This window comes from Schistocerca serialis, chromosome 3, assembly GCF_023864345.2.
Source record: "Schistocerca serialis cubense isolate TAMUIC-IGC-003099 chromosome 3, iqSchSeri2.2, whole genome shotgun sequence".
NCBI classification, from domain to species: Eukaryota; Metazoa; Arthropoda; class Insecta; order Orthoptera; family Acrididae; genus Schistocerca; species Schistocerca serialis.
In genome coordinates, this window is record NC_064640.1 from 752,097,681 (window position 1) to 752,117,978 (window position 20,298).

A 20,298-nucleotide genomic window follows, 5' to 3' on the forward strand; every position below is an offset into this window, starting at 1 on the left:
GTCCGTTTTGACTCCATTAATAAAAGATGAAATGCTGTAAAAGGGCGTTTCTGACAGTGTAGTTATAATTAAACTTTCTCTATTTCAGTCACTGTTGACGGAAAACTATTTGCCATATGGATACTCATCTTTACAGAAATGATACTCAGACAGTTTGCGCCGGATCTGCGTTGTTAGTATTATTTGATATTAGGCGCTGGTAACGGTACGGCGACGTAAAGTTGAAACACAAGCACCAGTGTACATTAGAGTTGCAGTGAGTCAACATGGGTACGGAAAACGTGAGCAGGACTCCGTATTATTAAAACATAGGATCGACATATTAAAGAAATACGGAGATGCCTTTCCGCATCAGGGTTGAAGAACATGATTCGGAAATTCGAATTAACAGGCGATCTGGAAACTGAACCACAAATTGTTGAAGAAGTCACTGTCGCTCTGTCTGAAAATGCTGGACGCAATATGTGATCTTCAAGCAGTGCACGAACTTTATCATTACGTCTGAACATTCCATGGTCCGCACACCTAAGTTGTTTCGGGCAGCAGTGAAGCCATCTCTAGTGCGGTTCCTGGCTGTCGGGATGCATACGATCGTCACGTTGAGCAACGTTTGTAACTTGGAGCGTAACCATGGTACACAATTAACAAACTTTCATGTCTCTTGTGGATATTACAATGTGTTCCTTTCAATGGTTTATTCGTTATTTCTCTTCTTCATGATGTTCAAAATGTTCCCACAAAGTTTCATTGTTCTACGATCACTCGGTATTCTTGGGGCGCTCTCATGTCGGGAAAGTTTAATTGTAACTAGCTTGTATGTAGATGTGGACGAATTTTACGAGGAATGAGAAACAGCCTGCAGAGTTCTAAAACGGATATGAATCGAGATTTTCTGAATACATATCATGAAAATTAAATTTTTGAAAGCAGCTGATATAGTTCACCGACTGGAACAAACATCATAAAATTGTAGTGCCAAGATTTTTGCTCGCCAATGGATCATGAGTGTTAAAATGTTGAAATTCCAGTTTCACAGATGAGCATTTTACGTAACAGACTTGTTGCATTTCGACATTTCAAGAACGACTGCGGAGCAGTAAATACACAAATCCGGTTTACGCGACGCTGCAGGACTGTTTGGTCGGAGTGTTTTATATTACCTGCACCTTTACTGCGTCCAGAAATAGAACGATAATACACTAAATCGTGAATGGTGGCAGCATCCGTAGGTGGTTAAGCTCTACAACTGGTCAAAGATTTGCTCGCAGCCAGGGACGTCTTCCGATAAGCAGCTATAATGGGTAGGTTAGTATCCGTCGTTTTAAGGAAAGCAGCGACGGATTTTCTACATCTGCTGCCAAAGTTTGCAGATCAACTAACAGAACGTACTGAATTAATTAAGTCAATGTGTAAACAACGGTAATATCAGCAGTGAAGGTAATGGACGTTGCAGTAATCGGAGAAATAAATAAATAAAAGGAGGAAGAGGAACGATGTTTTTCAAACATGCAAGTATGTATCCAGAATGAGATTTTCACTCTGCAGCGGAGTGTGCGCTGATATGAAACTTCCTGGCAGATGAAAACTGTGTGCCGGACCGAGACCCGAACTCGGTCCGGCAGACAGTTTTAATCTGCCAGGAAGTTGCAAGTATGTAACACGTCGACTTGATGCATAAATAGGAGAATCCTATTAACAATACTGGTTCTGCAATCATGACTCGTAAACACTGTGGTTATACTAAGTCATTAACGTGTAACTCACTAAAAATTCTACTAATTTCCGTCATCCTAGTTTGAAAACACGAAGACATATAGATCTTAAAAGGTAAAGAACGAGGTCTGTTGATAAAAGATGATAGGAAAAAATAGGTTGAGATCTGAAATGAGGGTCGCTTGACGGGAATTTGAACTTAATATGAGTTGCGTGCCCCACCAGAGCACCACGTTGTTCTGTAACAGAGGTAAAAGGATTTTCTGAGTATACACTTCTCCTTTATTAGTCGTGATTGCTTTTTATTCATTTCTGTATGTATTGCACCTGGCAAATTAATTCCTCCAGGCCATCTCTTACGTCTAACCAATCATCCTTAGAGAGTTTACATTGCAATGTGCACACTAATAGATCACTACATAATCGTAATACTAATACTAATAATAATAATGGATGTAGTAATGAATAAATGGTATTTTAGAAGTTCCAGGCATGTAAAAATTGTTTTAAGGAATTTCCTCATTAACTTCTTGTCGCATGTGAATAATGTGATTTAACGGAAATGTTTAACAGCAGTACAGAAGGAAAGACATTTGGAGGAGGAACTATCTGCTCAAGATATGACTGGAAATCACAGAGAAAAGTTAGCAGACTAGAAGACAGGTGCACAAGGGTGAGGAAGTGTTGACAAAGTTACGTAAATACTGGAGAGATGGAAAACTGTTGGGATGTGCTGGAATGGAAGTTACACCGAAGATATCAAGTAAAGCTCTAATCTCCTCTTCAATGTAGAATGGTTTTGAGTAATTGGATAGTTTGTAAGTTGCTTTGCTTATAATATCTTGTATTGCATTTATGAAATGATGAAAGATAATTGATTCGCTAAGAGAGATGTTAAGGACACTAGTGACTTACAAACTGAACGTACGAAAACCACATCACTTATACGGTCGGACCCACCACAACTAAATATAGGACTGGCGTGATTAAACGACAACCCGTTGCTCACGTATCTTATACAAACATTCATGGCTAGCTACAGACTCTGGAGTTATCGATATTTGTGTCGCGCTGACTTACATCACAGTCATATTGATTCCACAGAACTAAAAATTGGACTAGACATAGTTTTATTTGAGGAGGAAATGCTTTAAAAACTTGTAAAATAGGTGAGAGCGTTATTTTGTGCATGCTGTGACAATTAGCTCTTCCCAGTTTAAATGCACATATAAGATTACGTTGCGAACTTTTACTGTTTTGTGGTAGGGGCAATTGGATACCATCAAAAAGCAATACGAACTGTTCAACGTAAGTGTCACTGATCAGCTCTCTCTGTGACGTGAAGACGACCTATGACGTCTAAGGGTTTAGCTTAAGTTACAGTATTAGTTAGCTTAACAATTTTGTGAAGTAATGTTTGTCTAACACGGTACCTCTAAACGTGATATATTTCGTATTATTTTCCGATTTCGATTATTTTCCTGATAATTTTTCATGTGTGCACTTACTACGGAGAAAAGATTTTTAATAACGCCACCGTCAGTTTCATACTACAGATAGCTTGTCACTATATTCTGTACATACAAAATTATCTGAAGAACATGTGTTCGAAGCCTTTACTTACAAGTAAATTAAGGAGCAGCTCAACTAGACACATCTGCCTATCCACGTGTATCACTGCATTTCACACTGACAAGTCGTGGCATCGACTCTACGACTCACCGAAAGCGTTTGATTGCCATCCTGTTCCGAGACCGCTGAACGTCCGCCTACAACAATACGCATACTGGAGACTTCGAGCGAGCTTGGGGTCTACAAAACCACGCTCCTGTGCACTGAGCATGTCTCTATGCCACTACTGCCACAATTCTGTAGCAATGGATGGTGCAATGACTTTCTGAACGTACAGAACGCATGCGGAGTGCTGAAGTAGAAGAAATGGCAGCACACAGATCGGGCTTCAAAATCCAGCATAATTCACTGGCGAAAGACGGTCTAATGTCAAATTCACTACTGTACTTGGTATCAATACTCACACCTAAAACTGCAACGATACCACGATAATATCGGAAAAAAAGTATCAATGCCAAAAGTACAACAAAATGTTGATCACTTATGTATTATTAAACTTTCTAACGCTAAAGGACTTATTTACAACATATGGGGGAATATGGAAATTACGAAATGTTTTCAAAAAAATAAGTCTAAAATCTATACCCAATAATTATTCCAGGTTAGTGAGTATATTCGTAACATTACAGGGAAATGTTGATGAAAACGAATATGTTTCTTATAAACTACACGTGGTATGAAAATTTTAGTAGGAGACTTACGTTCCGTGTTTTTTTTGATATTACACATACACTGCTATAAAATATGTAACACTTTTCGCCGCGCGGGATTAGCCGAGCTGCCAGTTACGCTTGGGACGCGACAGCGACCGGACGTGCCGGTACTTCCGCGTAGTCGTAGCGCCACAAGCCGTGCTTATAGAAATTCTTGGATTGTGACCTGTGATAATCTCAGTGCTTCTTCATTACTGTCGTACAAACGCGTATTAATTAACTCACAGTGGTCTCGGCCGCTCATATAGTGCAGTTATGGCTCCCAGTGTGCCCCGTAAAAATACCCTGGTGTTTTGCATTTGAGGAAGCTTCCAGGAATGTGCAACCGAGTTCTCTAGAAATCCATGACTGGATAGTAGATATTATTGGCATCACGTCCGACCAGGTCCACACAGCATATTATGACATGGCGGAATACTGTTTCTTTGTGAATTTTTTACATCAGATACAACTGGAGAAAATTTTGGTGAATACTGGTGGGAAAGCAAAGTTCCAACATCGTGATCAGTCGGTGGGAACAGTTTCATTTACTAACGCTGACATCGAATATAAACAAGTGAGAGTGTTCAATTTACCACTTGAGGTTGAGAATTGTTTTCTTAGAGATGTCTTCGTCAAATACGGTGACATCCGACAGATTAGAAACGAAAAGTGGTCGATCCGTCACAAAGTCCAATGTTATAGTGGGGTTCGCTCAGTTGACATGGCCGTTAAAGTCAATATCCCATCCTATATAATGGTTTGTGGCCATAAGGCTCATGTCATGTACGATGGACAAGTAGGCACTTGTTTTATCTGTAACACGAGTGGTCATTTACGAGACTATTGCCCACGGCGCGTTGTCGTACTTCGAAACAATCTGCAACAACGATAGATCCTTTCTTTTATTGACTCCCAACCACGTGCATCTGTGTTAGAGGACAAAGATCTCGGTAACGGTACCTTCCCACCTTTACCTCAGAAAACCGTGGCCAGTCACCCCATAGCCGCCGGTGTTGCATTATCTGTCGGTAACAAACGACGACGTACTAGTGACGGTAGTGGCTCCGGTGACCTGGTCGTAAAAAATGAAGCCGGTGACGCGGAGTCACGGGCCTCCACACAGGACACGCGTATGTCGGACGGCTCAGTTACGACCCGCCAAATTCACATTGGAAGTCCCGACGCAGAAACTGTCAATACGAGTGCAGTCGAGTGTTTACAGCAATCTGTTCCGATGCCGCTTCTCGACTCGCCAAAGGTGGTCAACACACAAGGGGTTGAAGTCAGTCCATTGCTAATCGTAAACACAGAGGATGATGCACTAAGTGTAGAGCATAACATAGACACCCGCCATCTCGGAACTGCTTCCAAACAACGCGAGGAACCGGAAAGCTGTATACAAACAACCAGTGCGGCTCCAAACAAACACAGTGAGCCTACTGAAGACGCGTCTTCGGACTTGCCGTCACCCGTTCCGAAGCAAGGACTTTCACATACTGCTTACAGCCATGACTCGCCGACTCCGCCGTCTTCTTTGATACTTCGACGACTGTACGACGTCAAAATAAAGTTAAATCAAATGACTCCGTGGCTGGAAGTAAGTCAAAAAGTAAAGTCAGCGCAAAAACTGGTACAAAACCTGCGGATGTAGGTTCGAAGTCCGACGGTGAGATGAACTGGGCTTCCTACGCTTCCCAACACCCACACGTCTCTGACGATCATGAGTCAAGTTTATAAGTTTTAGTCCCTGAACATTAATAGAGTTAGGACAGATTTAAAATTAGCAATTGTACGGCAGTTTATCTATGAGTCCGAAGCTGATATAGTTCTGTTACAGGAAGTGTCTATCTTAAGTTTTCATGTATCAGGATTTGCAACAATCGTAAACATCGTGGCGGACGGGGGTACAGGTACGGCCATTCTATCACGAGACGGAATCCCAGTGAGCAATATCGAAATGTTGGACTCCGGTAGAGGCATAGCTTGCCAAATTTTTGACGTCATCCTCGTCAATATCTATGCTCCATCTGGAACGACTCTAAAATCAGAATGAGCTAACATCTTTAAACAAGACATCATTTACTTGTTACGCCGCAACCAAACCCAGTTGATAATTAGTAGTGGTTTCAACTGTGTGATCCACAGGAAAGATCAATAGCCAAACTTTAATTACTGTAGGGAGCTACATGGTCTGGTGCGTCACCTGCAGCTGAAGGATGCGTGGGAACTAAAATTTCCTACCCTGGTAAAGCACACGTACCTGACCTCCACCGCATGTAGCCGTCTAGACCGTTTGTACATCTCTGAGAACATTTGCCAACATGTTCTGGACGCCGATGTCATTCCGGCTAGTTTCTCCGATCACTTAGCTCTCTGGGTTACGATAAATCTGCCCAAACAGCATACTAAATGGCGTAGGATTCCGTGGAGGATAAATGTTTCTATTCTCGCCGATGCCGCGCTACAAGATGTCATCTCCACGACATGGGCTGATTGTCTCAAGCAATGCTGCAGATATCCGAGCAAGATAGCCTGGTGGAATGTTGTGGTCAAACGGAAAATGCGATTATCCTTTAAAAAAACTTCAGTTGGCAACGGGCGCAAGATGTCAAGTGCACGATTGAGTTTTACCAGACAGTTCAGCAAGAGTTATATGCGACTACGTCACCAACCACCACGCAGCTGACGACCATCAAACAAATAAAGGCGAAGCTATAGGAATAAAGCGAACGCAGCTTGAAGGACTGAAGATCAGATCTGAAGCAAAATCGCTTAAAGAGGACGAACTAGCATCGCTGTATCACCTCATAAAACATCGTGCCAATCGCAAGCGAGCTTTTACCGGGGAGCTGGACACAAATGATGGACTCTGTTTGACCCTACAGAGTGGTATTCTTACAGCAGTTTACCGGTACTTCACGGATCTGTACTCGCAATGCGATGCACATGGTGATGATGGCGGCAAGATCGTGCGTGCTCTGCCCCCCCCCCCCCCCATACCACCCAAACCCCCCCACCACCCACCCCCTAGTCACGCCTGAGGAGAACTCGGCGGCCGTACACGATTTTGTTACAGACGAAGTCCTTGAACTGATTTCTGGCTCACCATCGAATAAATCCCCTGGCCCTGATGGTTTTCCACGGGAATTTTATGGGCGTTTCTGCCACATAATCGGACATGCATTTATAGATCTTCTCAGTGAAGTGATTCGAGAGAGTGACGTGCCGGCCGAAATGAAGGAAGGTCGAATTGTTTTGATACCAAAAAGCAAACACAGAAAAACCTTAGATAACTTCTGACCGATTACTTTACTCAATTTTGGGTTACATAATCTTTGCCAGAGCACTCAACAGCAGATTGTCTCCATTAATGAAGCAAGTGAATCACAACCATCAATAATGCTCCCCTGGTCACACTATTATGACGCCCCTTTCGGAATATAGAGATGTAATGGCCATAGCGTCAGTCACTAACGTGAATCTCGTATTGCTGCTTATCGACTTTTGTAAGGCATTTGAACGCGTCCGCTACGAGCACCACCTACAGCTACTGCAGCGATGTGGTTTTGATCAACGGGTTATTAATGTCGTACAACATTTCGTCATGGGCATTACAACCAAAGTAAGCGTAAATGGACAGCTTATATAACCCATCGAGGTCCAAAGAGGAGTGCCGCAAGGAAGCCGTCTATCCATGATGTTATTTGTTTTATCACTCGAATCATTCTTGCGCTCCATTCATGACAAACTTGCGGGCCTGTCGATCGCTGGGACGTCCTTCGTGGTTCGTGCTTACGCCGACGACGTCGGAGTGTTACTGCGCAACGACGAAGGCGTATCAACCCTCAAGACCGCGGTATACGAGTACTGTTGTCCTTCCGGTGCTAAAATCAACTCCGATAAATGCAGCTTTGTCAACACTTGGGGAGTCGACGCAGTTATTGTACAGTCACACTCAAAAGTATCCGAACGACCTGAATTGCATTTCCCCTCATTCGAATGCAACCGGCATAACGCAGCTGTCCAGCAGGTCCTCTAATCGCTCCTTGGTACAGTCGTTTGACTATTGAAAATGGTTCCAACAAGTCACCATTAGAAAACACTGCTCTTTATCGCAGTAACTCATGATGTAAAGTGATACCACGATGCTACAAATATCAGGGAACACCTTATCACAGATAAGACTGTCCTTAAGGCTTGTAAGCTCACATATATTACAATAAATGGCATACCTGAAATGTTACCACTCTCATTATTACGACAGATAGGTAATGCACGTAGTAAGTTCCTCGTATTCATGATTTCCTCTTCAAAGTAACATACAGTCCTTATTATTTAACACAAAATGATATTAAAAATTTAAGCTATCCACGAGCAGCTAGTTGAGAATATGTATGAACTTCAAATGACACGACGAAACGTCTCGTTCTGCATATGGATTCAAACCCAGGTCAGGCAGACTAAACAAAGATTTCGTGACTGACGCAAACTAACAGTCATTCCTGATTAGGCATACAGAGAGTGATATACATCGATATTAGACAGTATCAGTTAGCAAATATCAACTTTAAATTACATAACACAAACACTTTTAACGGACGCGAATTCCTCGCCAGCATCTCTTGTCCCTGTTAACGAACTACGAGAGATGTTAAATATTGCTTCTTCGCAAGTAACTTACTTGAAATGCCGTGAGGTAAAGCTTTGTGTTGGACAGGAATTTGAACCCAGAACCTAATCGGATTGATATCGAAACACAACCAACTGTGACATATCGGATTTCCTTGCCAGTAGCTAGATGTGTTAACTGAAATGACGAGAAGAAATATTAATTTTTTTCCTCCCAGGACTCCAACCCGGCACCTATCGCTGTAATATTCTAGAGAAAACGAACGTTAAATAAGGATCTGTAGCACCAGCAGCGACATGTGAGCATGTTTGAACTAGAAATAATATGACGGAGAGTTCAGTGCTCACTGGGAATAGAGCCCCACACATATCGTTGTTGACTACACACAAAGAGACGTCAGCTACCGAATTTTTCTCCACCAGCAGCTCGGAATAACATCTTGAACTTACAGTGATCTCGCAAATAGTTCTGTGTCCCACTGGGAGTCAAAATCGTCAGATATCGTTAGTGTTGACAACGAATGAAAAAACATTAAAAATCAAAATTATTATCCACCAGCAGATAGGTGTTCTCATGCTAGAGCTTGATAATACATAATGAAATCTTTAGTTTCGGGCCAAGATTCGAACCCATTCACACGTAATATGTGGAGATGTTGAGGAATCTGCAGTTTTGAGCAAACAACAAATTGTAGCCGAGCTGTATTGCCACGAAGGGATCAAATTCCGCGTTAAGGGCGGTCTGAGTTGCATTCTCAGTTCAGGACCAATTTTATCGACATACAGAAGCTCAGAGAAAAAATGGAATAAGTGTCCTGTGACTCTACATAGCGTTTGTTTCGTCACTAGAAATAAATAACTAGTATAATAAAGGTTACTGGTGATAGAGTTTCTACATGTCGCCAGTCCAGACTTTATTGTGGTTCAACCTAACGTCTACTTGGCAGCGAAGGAATATCAATTTTAACGTGAATTTCAGACCACACTGCCATTATGTCTTCTTTACTTGGTGTAGTCAGAAGAGAATGGAATCTTTCTCTCCCTATCTAAAATCATTGAGAAAAGTGGGAGTCGAACCCAGACCATAGGTATAAGAACCTACCATCTGTCCAACAGACCACCAAATCCTCTTTTCTGCGACTCAATTTTCTATTGTAACGCCGTTGCGCCACACTGGCTGAGAATTCTGACACACAGGCTCGCTGTAGTAAATTGCAGCATGTTCAGTAAATTCATTTACTTGGTTGACCAAATCACTATGAGTTAGCTGCCTCGGCTACCAAGTGCATACATTCGACTCTATTTTGTAAACACCGAAATAAAATCACGTAACTGCCACCTAGACAGAACTGCCAACAGCGTAGGATGCAGAAATTTAAATAAGAAGTGTTCCTTTCCACTGGAGCTATTCTATTGCGCTATCTGTTTATAAAAAAACGTCGTGCAGCGGAAAAGAAAAGCTGTAACTGTTTCTCTCATTGTCAGAAGTCTAGACTCGGCCATTTGCATTATCTCGCAGGTCTGTGGTATGCAGAGGTTCTGGAGGAATTGTTGTTCAGCTCTGGAGCTGTTGGAGCTATGTGTCAGCTAGTAACGTAATGGTAAGTGCCGTGCACCATAGATAAGATGTCGCCAGTTCGATTACATTTACTACAAAATCTCTTTAAAACGCAATTCTGCTGTTACAGTGTACTTATGGAGCCAAATGAGTGAATTGCGTGTTTTTGGGTGAGAAAGAGCGCTGGCAAACTGTCTTCGCTACATTAGGTTACTTAAACTGGTGTCACTCTGAGCTAGAACTTATGGTCAACGACTAAGTGTAACTTCAATGAGTCGGATACGACTTTTGCAAATGTGAAATACTTTTCTACATTATAGAAGTGAATATTAAATTTGAACTAATATTGCGAAAATTTTGTGCTTGGATAGCTTAGAATGAAAATCTTTCTGTTTATTTCAAAGGAAAACAATTGATTTTCTAAAACATTGTCTGTCATACACAACTTGAAACAGGTCATGTCGATCAAATCGTATGGAGGAACTGACAGCGACGTATATCGGAAGGCAGTAAGATCTCTCGCCATTTGGTTTGGCAGTACCCGACAGCCATTTCTAGGCGCAAGTAAATGAAGAAAGGTAGCACGTTTTTGCTATCAAGTAATGTCTTCATCAATTACTTTAGTTTTAATGTAATCTACGAGTAACTGCTGATGTTTGATATTAACATGAAAAGGATTCCGTAGACAGGGAAAGAACCTGTTCTTGGGAAACTACTTCTATTGTGTCCAAAAGGCATTAAATGATCGTCAAGCACGTGTGATCTAGCAGCGGTATGAATAAGATGATGGTAATAATGACGGTAATAATAGAATTATCCGGTAACTTCACACTTCACAGTGGATTTTCTCGAAGAAATTTGCTCAATTTGTGAAAATTCAAAATGGCTTTACTTCCAGCCTATGATGCCTAGAAGAGTCTTTAAATCCTGCTGACATGAGAATAGCATAATCTCCGCGTCAGAAGCTTACTTCTACCTAACCATTTAATAGACTCGCATTTTTTCCACCGTGACTAATTATGTAAGCTAAGCACATCATTCGTTTCAGCACACTCTTGAGGCTGGGAAATGTGGCCATAATGGTGTGGTGGAACGAATTATCACAGGTGCAATGCGTGGGTTCAGGAATTTACTTTTAAGAGGCAGAAACAGATTTATTTTACCCCTGGTAACCTCAAGAGAAAGACATTATAATCCATAATCCGCATTAAACATCACGTTCCTTCATTACCAACTGGGCAGAGCCGGTTGACGTTGGGAAATGACATAGCGGAAGTCATAGCAAACAGAAATACAGTCGTCAGTAAAGTCACTTACATTACAAAATTTTATTTATTTGATGAACCGATAGCCATTTAAAGGAACAGGTCTCTTATTTTACTTGTACTTGATTGAACTAGAGATGTTGAAAAATTTGGTGCAGGACTGTGATTCGAATTCGTATCTCCTCTTTCGAGGATCTGAATCTCTCAGAACAGTATAGTTCAATCATTTCGTTCCTTTTCCCAAGACTGCAATCTTCTCTAGGTCTCCTCCAAAGCATCCAGTACAAAAATATTCATAATTTCATTTCAAGCCCTATCAAGTGCACACCCACCTGCTAGTGAAAATTAACGTGCATTTTTAATGTCTGTTCATGTGTTGCCAACAATCGCAATAGGTGTCGTTATTTCTGGTCAAACACGCACACATCTTACTGTTGGTGAGTAAGCAACTGATACTTAAGCTATATTCGTGGATGCACCGTAGGTTGCTGGTATTGGCAAAAATTTCGGTAATTCATGACCCTTCATGGCTAGTCATTAATATGATGTGATTAGATTACATTAGATTAATTTTTGTTCCATAGATCATGAATACGACTTTTCGTAATGATGTGGAATGCGTCATTTTAAATGAAAGATTTCTTTACATGTCATGATTCAATTTCTTTACAACAATTTTTTACACACACTCTCTCTCATTCTTTTTTATTTCTCTCTCTCTCCATTCCCTCTCTCCCTCTCTCTCTCTCTCTCTCTCTCTCTCTCTCTCTCTCTCTCTCTGTCTCACTGTGTCAAGCACACACACACACACACACACACACACACACACACACACACACACATTTTTTTTATTTGTTTGTTGTGCTCGACTGTAGGCGAGGCTCGAAAACGCGTGTGAATGTGTTTCTTAGTTTTGAGTACACTTGCGAAAGAAATATAAAAACAACTATGAGAGTTACTGATTTATGATGCTCAGTTTGCAGTCTATTCTGAGTATTTTTAGTAACTATGCTCCAGTCCCTAAACCTAGTTACAGAAATGCGAATCAGTCGCATTACGTATTCCAGGCTGTAGCAGCTGAGACTTGGAGACACCAGCTATGGTCACTTCCAAGCACGCTGTAGGATCACATCGGTTCGTCTTCTTCCTGCTGGTACTGTAACTGAGATTTGGCAACAAGGCAAGGTATGTTTGGCAAATCTGTGATCGACGAGTTACTTCCCTGTGTGCACGGAATTAAGCCTCAAAGTTCACTTGATTTTACCTGTCATTTCCATTGAATAATCTGAGTTATTATCGCTTGAGGTGTAACAAAAGATTGTAAACTTACGGTTTTTAGTCCAGGAATGTCGTTGCAGGTGGAAATCGCAACTAATCTCGTCCTTTAAATAGCGGTTTATGAGTTCTAGCCACTATTGACCTCGTAAGAGGAAACTCACACACATACCTGTACGCCAGCTCTGTGGTAACGTGCTGAGCTATGAAAAAGCGTATGTTATAGTTCGCAGTTCCAGTCTCACTGACTTCAACGTTTTTAATCCTTCTGTAAAAGAGCTACAAGCAATCAGATCAAACATCAATAAGGAAATCGCAAGAAAATACTTTCGGCTCATAATGCAATGGTGAAAAATTTACAATGCTGCACAACAGGTAACGTCTCTTTCCGCTGCTGACAAGAAAATTTTGGGTTTCTAGAAATACATAACTATATTTATGAAATGCCACATTTGCATACCTCTTAAGTATGACACAGCATACCAATTAAACACAGACGCAATCGAAATCTAAGTGATTAGTATTTTACTAATTCGTGTCGATAGAGGCATGTTTGTGTACAGATACTCAGTTTTATTAAAACAGACTTTCGTCGTAAGGTTATCGTGGGTAGTTTTATTTCATTTCTTATAATACAGTGCACAGTTTTCGTAAGGTTTCCTTTAGTGTTGTTGAAACAATAGTAAACATGAGAGCGAAATTAATCATCAACGATACATGCGAATTCTCTGATGTTACCTATAACAGTCTGACGATGCACATGCAGTTTATTGATTACATGCATGTAGAAAACTTATTCTGAGTTAAAGCTGTCAAACAATGTTTGAAGAAGAATAAAATGCCACCACCACACGACAGCTAATGTAGAAAATACTTTTCAGACATATTTGGGCACGATGCGCACTCCCCACACATAATACGAAAGCTTAGAGATGCATCTGCTGCCTGGCCGTCTATTAAACCTGAAAAGAACAAAATGTCGCAGTAGTTAGCCCTTTTCCCACATGCGACCATTTTGGGTTGAGAAGGGAAGGGAATTACGTTCAAAGTTCCATTAGATAGGTAACTTCAGCAGACAGCAGAATTGCGTTTTAAAAAGATTTTGTAGTAAATGTATTCGAACTGGCGACATCTTATCTGTGGTGCACGGCACTTACCATTACGCTACTAGCTGACACATAGCTCCAAGAGCAACCAGAGCTGAACAACAATTCCTCCAGAACTTCTGCATACCACAGCGCTGCGAGATAATGCAAATGCCCGGGTCTAGACTTCTGACATTGAGAGAAACAGTTACAGCTTTTCTTTTGCGCTGCACGACGTTTTTTACAAACAGATAGCGCAATAGAATAGCTCAAGTGGAAAGGAACACTTCTTATTCAAATTTCTGCATCCTACGCTGTTGGCAGTTCTGTGTAGGTGGCAGCTACGTTGATTTTATTTCGGTGTTTACAAAATAGAGTCGAATGTATGCACTTAGTAGCCGAGGCAGCTAATTCATGGTGATTTGGTCAACCAAGTAAACGAATTTACTGAACATGCTGCAATTTACTAAAGGGAGCCTATGTGTCAGAATTCTCAGCCAGTGTGGCGCAACGGCGTTACAATAGAAAAATGACTCACAGAAAAGATGGTTTGATGGTCTGTGGGACAGATGGTAGGTTCTTATACCTATGGTCTGGGTTCGATTCCCACTTTTGTCAATGATTTTAGTGAAGAAGACATAATGGCAGTGTGGTCTGAAATTCACGTTAAAATTGATATTCCTTCTCTGCCAAGTAGACGTTAGGTTGAACAACAATAAAGTCTGGACTGGCGACATGTAGAAACTCTATCACCAGTAACCTTTATTATACTAGTTATTTATTTCTAGTGACGAAACAAACGCTATGTAGAGTCACAGGACACTTATTCCATCTTTTATCTGAGCTTCTGTATGTCGATAAAATTGGTCCTGAACTGAGAATGCAACTCAGACCGCCCTTAACGTGGAATTTAATCCCTTCGTGGCAATACAGCTCGGCTACAATTTGTTGTTTGCTCAAAACTGCAGATTCCTCAACATCTCCACATATTACGTGTGAATGGGTTCGAATCCTGGCCCGGCAGTAAAGATTTCATTATGTATTATCAAGCTCTAGCATGAGAACACCTATCTGCTGGTGGATAATAATTTTGATTTTTAATGTTTTTTCATTCGTTGTCAACACTAACGATATCTGACGATTTTGACTCCCAGTGGGACACAGAACTATTTGCGAGATCACTGTAAGTTCAAGATGTTATTCCGAGCTGCTGGTGGAGAAAAATTCGGTAGCTGACGTCTCTTTGTGTGTAGTCAACAACGATATGTGTGGGGCTCTATTCCCAGTGAGCACTGAACTCTCCGTCATATTATTTCTAGTTCAAACATGCTCACATGTCGCTGCTGGTGCTACAGATCCATATTTAACGTTCGTTTTCTCTAGAATATTACAGCGATAGGTGCCGGGTTGGAGTCCTGGGAGGAAAAAAATTAATATTTCTTCTCGTCATTTCAGTTAACACATCTAGCTACTGGCAAGGAAATCCGATATGTCACAGTTGGTTGTGTTTCGATATCAATCCGATTAGGTTCTGGGTTCAAATTCCTGTCCAACACAAAGCTTTACCTCACGGCATTTCAAGTAAGTTACTTGTGAAGAAGCAATATTTAACATCTCTCGTAGTTCGTTAACAGGGACAAGAGATGCTGGCGAGGAATTCGCGTCCGTTAAAAGTGTTTGTGTTATGTAATTTAAAGTTGATATTTGCTAACTGATACTGTCTAATATCGATGTATATCACTCTCTGTATGCCTAATCAGGAATGACTGTTAGTTTGCGTCAGTCACGAAATCTTTATTTAGTCTGCCTGACCTGGGTTTGAATCCATATACAGAACGAGACGTTTCGTCGTGTCATTTGAAGTTCATACATATTCTCAACTAGCTGCTCGTGGATAGCTTAAATTTTTAATATCATTTTGTGTTAAATAATAAGGACTGTATGTTACTTTGAAGAGGAAATCATGAATACGAGGAACTTACTACGTGCATTACCTATCTGTCGTAATAATGAGAGTGGTAACATTTCAGGTATGCCATTTATTGTAATATATGTGAGCTTACAAGCCTTAAGGACAGTCTTATCTGTGATAAGGTGTTCCCTGATATTTGTAGCATCGTGGTATTACTTTACATCATGAGTTACTGCGATAAAGAGCAGTGTTTTCTAATGGTGACTTGTTGGAACCATTTTCTATAGTCAAACGACTGTACCAAGGAGCGATTAGAGGACCTGCTGGACAGCTGCGTTATGCCGGTTGCATTCGAATGAGGCGAAATGCAATTCAGGTCGTTCGGATACTTTTGAGTATGACTGTACCTTGGGCGAAGCGTGTCGAAGCGCACACCACTCTGGGGATGATTATCAACAAATGTCCGCTGAAAATGAATGCAAAAAATAGGAAGCAGGTCACCAATAAAGTTCAATTTGCCATCTATGAAATCAATTAACCGTCCGTTGACATTCTCCAGCGCATACGACTCCTCAGCATTTTTATATTCAGTAAAGAGTAGTATACGGCCCAAATATTTCCAGCCCCCAAGATCCACGCCAGACACGTGACGAAACTCTCTAATAGATTTATCGGGCAATGGTACCTTTTTAAAGTGAAATACACCTCGCTGACGTCTTCCAGACAAGCCGGCGAACTCAACATGTCTCATATGAACCGAAAGTGTACCACGTCAAGCAGTTTTTTCTTGAAGTAAGCTGTATAGATGTTATTAAAAAGATGGACATCTCCAATAGTCCGGAATCCCATTGAACTTAAATACCCGAGTGTTCATTGGAAGGCCATTTGGGACAACATAAGTTTAACCGTCCACACTGCTGAGGTGGCATCCACATGGTATCAAGTGGTATTTATACCCACTAATGAAAGTTTCCATAGCATCGGTTTATGTGACGGTGATAAATGCGTCCGTTGTGGTCTTGTCGACACCTTACGCCATCGCTTCACTTGTGGCGGTCATCTTATTAACTGGAAATGGGTGCAGCAGAGGCTGGGCCTGATTACCCGCAGCAGCCCAGCCAGCCACTGCACCGACATCCTTCTCTGGCAGAACACAAAACATTTTCCCGCTACCAAGAACAACACTGTGATGTGGGTGCTAGGGCAGTGTGTGACATTTATCATCATCCACAATAGTGAAGATAATCTCATTAGTTTCGAGGCTTATATGAGAACGGCACGTTGCAAGATGAAACGTTACCCAAACGTCAGGACGATATTCGGTAACATGTTAGACATAACAAGGCGTGAGGTAATTCTCGAAGCCGGTAAGGTCACACATCACATGCACGATGATGTAGCGGACAAAGTACACCACGAATAAGGGGTTACACCTGTTCCCAGGACTGCTCCCATCTTCTCAACGGTGTTTGTTATCTTCATTTGACGTTTCCCTTAATTTATGTTGCCTGTGCATGTCTTTGTTATTCGTTTGTATGCTCCAAATGACTTTCTGTGAAGAGTTTGGACGGTTGTGAATCAATTGACGGAACTGCAATTCTAGTTAATATATACACAGGGTGTTACAAAAAGGTACGGCCAAACTTTCAGGAAACATTCCTCACACACAAAGAAAGAAAATATGTTATGTGGACATGTGTCCGGAAACGCTTACTTTCCATGTTAGAGCTCATTTTATTACTTATCACATTAATCATGGAATGGAAACACATAGCAACAGAACGTACCAGCGTGACTTCAAACAGTTTGTTACAGGAAATGTTCAAAATGTCCTCCGTTAGCGAGGATACATGCATCCACCCTCCGTCGCATGGAATCCCTGATGCGCTGATGCAGCCCTGGAGAATGGCGTATTGTATCACAGCCGTCCACAATACGAGCACGAAGAGTCTCTACATTTGGTACTGGGGTTGCGTAGACAAGAGCTTTCAAATGCCCCCAAAAATGAAAGTCAAGAGAGTTGAGGTCAGGAGAGCGTGGAGGCCATGGAATTGGTCCGCCTCTACCAATCCATCGGTCACCGAATCTGTTGTTGAGAAGCGTACGAACACTTCGACTGAAATGTGCAGGAGCTCCTCCGTGCATGAACCACATGTTGTGTCGTACTTGTAAAGGCACATGTTCTAGCAGCACAGGTATAGTATCCCGTATGAAATCATGATAACGTGCTCACCACATCACCAACAATTCCTGCCCAAACGTTCACAGAAAATCTGTGTTGATGACGCGATTGTACAATTGCGTGCGGATTCTCGTCAGTTTACACATGTTGATTGTGAAAATTTACAATTTGATCACGTTGGAATGAAGCCTCACCCGTAAAGAGAACATTTGCACTGAAATGAGGATTGACACATTGTTGAATGAACCATTCGCAGAAGTGTACCCGTGGAGGCCAATCAGCTACTGATAGTGCCTTCACACGCAGTACATTGTACGGAAACAACTGGTTCTCCCGTAGCACTCTCCATACAGTGACGTGGTCAACGTTACCTTGTACAGCAGCAACTTCTCTGACGCTGACATTAGGGTTATCGTAACTGTACGAAGAATTGCCTCCTTCATTGCAGGTGTCCTCGTCGTTCTAAGTCTTCCCCAGTCGCGAGTCATAGGCTGGAATGTTCCGTGATCCCTAAGACGCCGATCAATTGCTTCGAACGTCTTGCTGTCGGGACACCTCCGTTCTGGAAATCTGTCTCGATACAAACGTACCGCGCCACGGCTATTGCCCCGTGCTAATCCATACATCAAATGGGCATCTGCCAAATCCGCATTTGTAAACATTGCACTGACTGCAAAACGACGTTCGTGATGAACACTAACCTGTTGATGCTACGTACTGATGTGCTTGATGCTAGTACTGTAGAGCAATGAGTCGCATCTCAACACAAGCACCGAAGTCAACATTACCTTCCTTCAATTGGGCCAACTGGCGGTGAATCGAGGAAGTACAGTACATACTGACAAAACTAAAATGAGCTCTAACATGGAAATTAAGCATTTCCGGACACATGTCCACATAACAATTTTTCTTTATTTGTGTGTGAGGAATGTTTCCTGAAAGTTTGGCCGTACCTTTTTGTAACACCCTGTGTATATATTAACTAGAATTGCAGTTCCGTCAATTGATTCACAACCGTCCAAACTCTTCACAGAAAGTCATTTGGAGCATACAAACGAATAACAAAGACATGCACAGGCAACATAAATTAAGGGAAACGTCAAATGAAGATAACAAACACCGTTGAGAAGATGGGAGCAGTCCTGGGAACAGGTGTAACCCCTTATTCGTGGTGTACTTTGTCCGCTACATCATCGTGCATGTGATGTGTGTCCTTATCCTTATCCTTAGTCCACCCAAAGGTACATTTTTGCAATGCAAGTGATGCAATGGAACCGCGATCTTCGGTATATTCGGTATGAACCGAATTGTCATCTTGCCTAGCACTGACTGAATTTCAGACACATTGCGAGGAACGGGCGGGTCACGGATAGGAAGCAAATGTGACTGGCGGGGTTGCACACCCAGACTGTTTATCACATGGCCTAAGTACTGTAGTTCTAGGCGCTACTGTCTGGAACTACGCGACCGCTACGGTCGCAGGTTCGAATCCTGCATCGGGCATGGGTGTGTGTGATGTGCTTGGGTTAGTTAGGTTTAAGTAGTTCTAAGTTCTAGGGGACTGATGACCTCAAGTCCCATAGTGCTCAGAGCCATTTGAACCATCTAGATGACATTTGAATCCTGCTACTGACAACACTCGAAAAAGAGTACGCAAATTGGCAATGTGTTCCTCTGGTGTACGACCTAAGACGACAAGGTAGTTTGAACCAAATGGCTCTTTTGCAGTCAGCTGTTCAAAGTGTTGTTGAAAAAAGGCGGTTGCGGAAGCACAACTGCAGGGCAAACGCAAGTATTTGAACTGTCTAGAGTGTGTATTTAGAACAAACACTTTCTGTGATTCTTCATCCAATGGAATTTGCAAGTAGGCATCACGCAAATCTGTCTTAGAAAAGTAACTTCCTGCACCAAGACTGTCCAAGTCCAAGACTCAGGGCGAGGTAACGGATAAGTGTCAACACCTGTCTGTGGGTTGACTATAGACATGAAGTCAACACAAAGCCGAATGCGGCCAGAAGGCTTAGGCAACAAAACGAGAGGACTTGCCAATTGACTAGCTTGAATGGGAGCAATTACTCAATTATCTTGCTGTTCTTTCAATTTACTGGCTACTTTGTCTCTTAAAGCAATTGTAACTTAGGCTGTGCATTGTCTTTCAATGTAACATGCGCTACAAAGTTATTAGCTTTTCCCATTCCTTCTGAAAATAGTTCTGGAATTCTTTTAAGCAAGCTAGCAATACTGTCTTTTGGTTCAGAAGCAAACGATGACAGTACATTGCTTTGGATGCTAATTCCAAGCAATTCAAAGGCATCTAAACCGAAAATTTTCTCTCTGTCTCTTGATTTTATC